This window comes from Rhagoletis zephyria, unplaced genomic scaffold (genome assembly GCF_001687245.7).
Source record: "Rhagoletis zephyria isolate East Lansing unplaced genomic scaffold, Rhagoletis_zephyria_1.1 Rzeph_scaffold_04427, whole genome shotgun sequence".
NCBI classification, from domain to species: domain Eukaryota; kingdom Metazoa; phylum Arthropoda; class Insecta; order Diptera; family Tephritidae; genus Rhagoletis; species Rhagoletis zephyria.
Genome location: NW_016161510.1, coordinates 2,617 through 9,469, shown reverse-complemented (window position 1 = coordinate 9,469; position 6,853 = coordinate 2,617). Strand labels below are relative to the sequence as shown.

The 6,853-nt window shown below is 36.6% G+C and overlaps 1 non-coding gene across 1 annotated transcript; it reads right to left on the bottom strand.

Moving 5' to 3' along the window:
* Window positions 1-929: 929 nt before the first annotated feature.
* TRNAE-UUC (transfer RNA glutamic acid (anticodon UUC)) lies at window positions 930-1,001 on the bottom strand. Its single transcript has one exon. It is a non-coding gene; the product is annotated as a tRNA-Glu (tRNA).
* Window positions 1,002-6,853: the final 5,852 nt, after the last annotated feature.

Genomic DNA, 6,853 nt, shown 5'->3' with positions numbered 1-6,853 from the left:
TTGATACCCGTATGGTAATACTTTATTTATTTTAACAATATAATAATTGAATACAACTTTTCAAACAACTGGCAACTCTCATCAAAAATATTTTCTGCAGTAAAATGTCCTAAACCTCTTCAGCTTGATACCCCTATTACAATATTCTATTTGTCTTATCAATTAAATTAAACTAGAATTTCGAAACAGGTGGCAACCTTCCCCAAAAATATTTTCGACTGTAAGCTTTCTTAATCCGCTTGCTTTTGACAGCCATATTGCAATATATACAATATCTTATCAATTTACTTAAACTAAAAGAAGTGGCAACTCTGTAGTTATTATTTTTCTACACATAGACTAGCAAATACTCAGCGTGCTTCATTGTGCCTAAAACGTATTTTAGTGTTGTTTGATACCCTTATTGTAATATTTAATTTATTTTATGAATTAAATTAATATTTTCAAACAGGTGGCAACCTTCCCCAAAAATATTTTCCGCTGTAAGTCTTCTTAAAACTTTTTCTTTTAACAGCCATATTGGAATATTTACTTTATTTTATCAATTTACCCAAACTGCAATTGTAAAACATGTGGCAACTCACCATTTTTTCCTTCTATATCTTAAGACAGACCTCTAGAAATACATTGGTGACAACTGCATTCAATTCCATTCATTAGTTTTCGTCTGATGAGCGGACAAACATACAAACATACAGACAGACTGACAAAAATTCAAAAAATTTTTGATTTTGCTTGTGTTGCTCTAATAAAGACCCCCATATTAATTTTATTTTGGTGTATATTATGTACAGATATCGGCCTATTACAATTTTATTAAACAAATTAAAATATCTTATGGGAATAGCCTAAATGAAGCTACAAAGTGATGAAATTTTGTTTAATAACTAAAAAATTTGCCAAAAAAAAGATAATTGGAGAAAAAAATCTTCCCATACCGGGAATCGAACCCGGGCCTTCTGGGTGAAAGCCAGATATCCTAGCCACTAGACCATATGGGATATGACGATGCCAACGACGTGTGACTAATAAGTAATTGTGGCAAAATTTATTATTTACAGTACAACAACAATGTGTCAGCTAATTTGAATAGCTTCGACTTATCTTTGTTTGCTTTCTATTGCTTTGCTTGTTAGTGTTTTACTTTTGCATACCGATTTTTCAAGTGCCTTTTATTTGTTTTAAGAGACTGATGAAAGGCGTTGGTAATTTTTTTTTTAATAAAAATTTACGGCATTCAAGTACTAATTTTTTATTAATCCAACTGCTAATGGAAAAAAATCAACGCAGAAAAAAGAAAATAAAAACAGCATTAAAAAATTGTTATCACAGAGACACGAGCGGCCAATAAAATTTCGAAAGTGCAACAACAAGCTGCCAGTAGGTGCGCATTTGCTTCTTTTTCGTTTTTGCTTTAATGCCCCGTTGCTGAACTAAAAAAAACAAAAATCAAAAGTGTGCGCACTAAAAAACTATCGAAAAATCGCGCAGAATTAATTCAATAAACAGCCACATTCATCAAAATTGGCAATGAATGCCGGCGAGCGCAGAGGCGATGGAGGTGGCTAAAAGGTGGCGTTAGCGCCACCAAATTGCGACGTGCTCATGTTGGCAGCAAGCACACACCTATTTATGCCCGTACATACATACAAACAAATGCACATTGTGGCCAAGAGCACTGCTGACGTATGTAGTTTCATTGTACACATTTTTAACAAAAAGAGTGGGGGTGGCGTCAAAACAAAGTGGCTTTTCCTTGTTGCTTTTGAAATGACGGTGCCGAAATTGGGTCAGCATGCGGCAGTGCCAATACACGCACTAGTCCACAGCTACAATCAAAATTTCCTGCTTGTCTGCTTAAGTAGCTATTAAGTATGGTCGTATGCATGTATGTATGTATGTATGTTTGTGTTCTAATGGCTCACAAATGTTGATAAGCATTTTCATTTGACGCTGGCGGCATGCTGCGCTATTTTTATCAAATTGTTTTTGTTCACGCCGTAGAGCAGGCACATTGTTATTCTATGTATTTGTGGCATTCAAAATTAATCGTTACTTAATTAAATTTAGAAAAGTGTTTTGTATATTTTTCTGCAGAGAAAAATAGATTTTGCGCAGTCAACCTAAATGTCGCATGCTGGTTTTTGACTTTATTGATGAATTGTTTTGCGACTTTTGGCGGCACGTGTGACCTCCCTTGGATGCGGTTGCTGTTGGTCTGAAATGAGATTTCGATGCAATGCACGGGAAAACAATTTGTTTTCTAAGAAATAAAGCCGGGGCTTTTTTTCAAAAGCAAGTCAGTTTTGTTCTTAATTTAGAATTTTACTTCTTAAGTAACCAATTTTTTTATTATTTTATTTTCATTTTTATTTTTAGTGGCAGCTGGTAGTCGCAAATGCTTTTGAGTGTTACGTTAGAGGGTTTCAAATGAGGTTTTGTGTCAACAGCTGTGATCTATAAGGTCGGCAGGTTCTAATAGATCAGCTTGGCATTGAAAGTGTAGAGAAAGCCTATAAGAAACCGGTGGATACTGAAAGTTTGTCCTTTCGTTTAGTTGATAATTAATTTACGGTTTTGCGGTTTAACGGTTTTTACCATTCCCGCCCAACCGTCACGAGGGGCGCAGTCCGCATGATGTATGGAACCTTTTTCTTTTTTTGGTGCCGAGTCGTGGAAACAGGAGTTTGTGAAGTGTCGAGATCTAAAACTAGCTACAGAATCAAATTCATCAGCTGCTTGGATATGCAAAAGTTAGTATTTCAATTATTGAGAGTGGAAATGATAGTTTTCTTTATAGCAAAAATCGAGTCCGACATGCTGGAATGAGAGTTAAAATCTTGACATAAACCATGGAGTGATTCCTCAAGTTTAAAATTAGTTTTGCATGGCTTCAAAAATAGACGACACTCGAGAGGGAACATTAAAATTTACCTCAGCCAGAAGGGCCGGGCTATTAATCAAGCCTGTCATTAATTTTACGATAAATATTATACCTAGCATTTCTCTACGACTTGCAAGTGTAGTTATGAGCTTTAGACAACTAGTGTAAGGGGGGAGATTGTAGTCTGAATCTCGGTTAAAATCACGCAATGCAAAAAGCAAAAAAAATGTTTTTGAATTGATTCAATCCTATCTGAATGAACTTGGTAGCGGGGATTCCAAACAATAGATCCGTATAGGTCTAACTAAAGTGGTAAAATGAGCTTTTGTAACGTAAGGATATTTGAACTCTTTTGACCATCGCTTTACAAATGCAAAAACGACTTTGGCTTTATTGACTGTAACATTAATATGATGGTTGAAATTGTGTTTGGAATCCATTGTGATACCTAGATCGACGAAATTGGATACCTGCTCCAGATTATAATTTGAAATTGAATAAACAGCTGGTTGAACTGCCCTGAGCCAGGTTGCGGTCAGGGAAATAATATTAAAATTGCAGTCAAAATCTTTTAAATATAAGTCAGTTAATTTGGTATTCAAACCTCTAACGTTTTGATAGTAATTACTTAAATTAGACTTGCGAGTTAATTTTTTGAATCAAACCAAATGAATTATTGAGAAGTGAATAAAAATCTTCGGCAGCTACATCAATTTTAAAAGATGAAATATCGCTATCGTATTTAGTATTAAATTTGCGAATAAATACTTCTTTAGTTTTAATCTTAGTCGATATGTAGGACTTTATATCATCCGAAGAAGTGTCTTCAGCAAATCTAGAGACAAAGATTGATCTTCTCGGAGGAATTACAACCAACTTTTTGGCAGTGACTTCAGATATATGGGATTCTGAGTTATTCGGAGGATCAATGTTAGATAGGGCAGCTTTAGATGTCGATGGTAACACTGTTAGATCAACAGTTTGATTGTCGCTATTACTTTTAGACAATTTGGTAAAACCTTAGTAAGCCATTCATATCGGTAGAAAGAGTTTTAGGAGAGGATTTATGTCTGGTATCCCAACTAACAAACTCTCCAGAACAAAACTCTTACAAATTACGAAAAGATCTCATAAGACTCTTTTAACATACTTGGATAGCCTCATAACATAATTATTGTAAAAAGACTTAAATTAGGTCTCATAGTAACGAGAGGATACGCAATTACGTTATTTCGTTTTATTTCGTTAGTAGGGATACAACGATCAATATGATAATCACGCGATCCCAAAAGATGCAGTTGGTTGATATTAGGCATACGAACTATTCGTTATTCAGCCGGCTAAGAAAAGTGGCTCCAGTGGGTACGGTCAAAATGGCGGCGAAAACCCTAATGCCCAACTCGGTGGCAGATTAGTGCTTATCCCGGTATCAAGAGCAATCTTAATAAAGCTTGACATCTGTAAAATTCATTTGAGACTTTGTTCAGCTTTTTGGCATAGGTGTCAAACACCGAAATCCCACGTAAGAACCTCTACAGGCCTCTTAATGTTAGGTATGGGTTTTACTAACAGGTCGGGTGTTATTTTGAGAAGTATTCACATCTAAGGACCGATTTTTGAAGATGTTAGATAAAAACTTCTTTAAGAGTAAGATCCGTCAATATAAGTATAATCTTTTTTTCAAACAGGCACCCACACTTACGTCTCCTTGAAACTAATTACCAACTCTATTTAAGAGAGCTGTGCACTCAATAGCCGGCTTCGACTTTATTATGAAGGACGTCGGAGCCATGAAATCGACCCGGCTGTCCGAAAAACGGGTAGCTGGTCAGCCTTGGAGTTCGCGTAAGCTACTAGCTCGCTGATAAACGCATTTTTTTTTGAGCTTGGCTAATTATGAAAGAGAGCCGTACATGTGACACAGAGTCGAAAATGTGCTGTGATCGAAAACGCTCGCCTGAGTTTTGCCTGTGCGGAACTGTGGCAGGAAAAGTGCTCTACGCTTTTACAGATGGTGTTCTTTTAAAAATCCACTCCTCTGTCACGTATTCTATTGAGGCAATGAACAGTGATGGTTTCCACAACTACCAAAAGTTCAAGGGTTACAAATGAATGAGGTTGGCGAATCTATCTGTGTCGAGTCTGTGCCAGATTTGAAGCGTTGTTCTAATTTTAGTTTTATAGTCCAAATTTTATCCACCGCTTGCACTGCCTTGACCAATTCATCTACTTCGCAATTAACTAGTATGTTTTTTTTTGTTGTTTTGTTTTTTGTCTGAACTAACACAAAACGAGCCATCGTAAAACAAGTTGTTATGTTTCCCGACATAACTTAGTACTGAAGTACTGAAAGGTAGACACGAAAACTCCTGCTTCTCCACCTATTTTCCACAACGTTCGAGCCCTAGCTCAGTGTTGGGGTTAAGCCAGCACTCAGCCTCAGGGAACTCGATATTGTAGTATTTTTTCAGCAAAGGCAACGGTGGCGTTGTATCCTGTGCCATTTAAAAGACATTCAAGTCTTAATCTCTGCCACCATCAATTTCCGCCTCACTCCACACTGTATCATACCAGCGTTCATTTATTTTAAGCCCACAGGTGTCCTCAAGGGCCTCCCCCGGAATAAAAATATTAAGTGAAAGAATGTTTTACCAAAGACTTGTTAACATTGCCAGAACGCTGTTAAGGGTTCGGAAGTCTTTTGATCAACGAGTGGCTTCACAAAAGTTTACAACAGGAGAAATCCCACCGCACTGACGAGAGTCCCTCTCACCCCTTCTGACCTTTCCTATGTGCGAGCATTGATTGAATGAATTCATTTACCAGCACGGAATCCACTTCATACCCAAGGCCAAGTTTTACTTAGTGATGGCATTGATAATTCTAGCAAACAGATTTTGTAGAGCTGTCCCACAAGACTTCCCCACCGCATGTTTGTACTAAAGTGAAAGCGCAATACAACCAATATCTTTAGACATTTTAAATATTAGGAAGGATATCATGATAATGGGCCTGAAGTTTCTAGAGCTAGTGTAAACTTCGCTACCAACTTTAGCCATAAAGATGATATCTATTAGTCTCCATGATTGTGGTATATAAGCAAGTACAAGCAATACAGCGGAAATATTTTTCAACGTAACCACCAAAAGCTCATCAGTTTCTTTCAGTAAAATAGGTATGTAGGTCGCCATACGGGCCGGGCAATTTGAATCTGTCAAAAGATTCAATAGCATATCTTATGGCATCCACTCGCCGCAGTTCTGTCAACAAACCATTTGTACTTCGAAGCTGTGGTTCTCACATTTTCATCCTCTCCTGTCGAGGGAGGGGAGTGTGTAACCATCACCTGATTTCCAGGAAAATTAGTATCCAAAAGAACTGAAAAGACCTCACTAATAGTGTCCGTGAAGGGGCCATCATTACCCAGTATAGCTCTGTGTTCTGCACCCAAATCACAAAATAACTAAACTTAAAAAATTAGAGTAATTTGAAGAACATCTCTGTATGTTAAAATGATATGCTTAAGCTGGGATCACACGATTTGTACATTTGGCAAAAAATTTGTCAAATTCATAGACAAATCATGTGAACGCTAAATTACATTTGTCATTTATCAGAGAAGCCAAATATTTGCCTTCTGTTGGCAAATGAAAAACAACCCTGGTGGCCAAATCGTGTGAACGCAATGCTGCTACAAAAGCCAAATAAAAATTAAGCAAATGACCAAATATCTGATTTGCCACTTGATGACAAATGCCAGTGACAAATATACAAATATTGTTGAGCGGTATTGCCATTTCGTGCTTGTGAACCTTTGTATTTTCCAATTTTGGAAAAATTTTAATATTTAATATAATATTCGTATCCCACAACTACCGAAAAATATCACGTTATTTGAAAACAATAATTTTAAAATATTTGCTCAAACTGAACATTTGAAAACATGTACATATACGTATTCGACAGTAG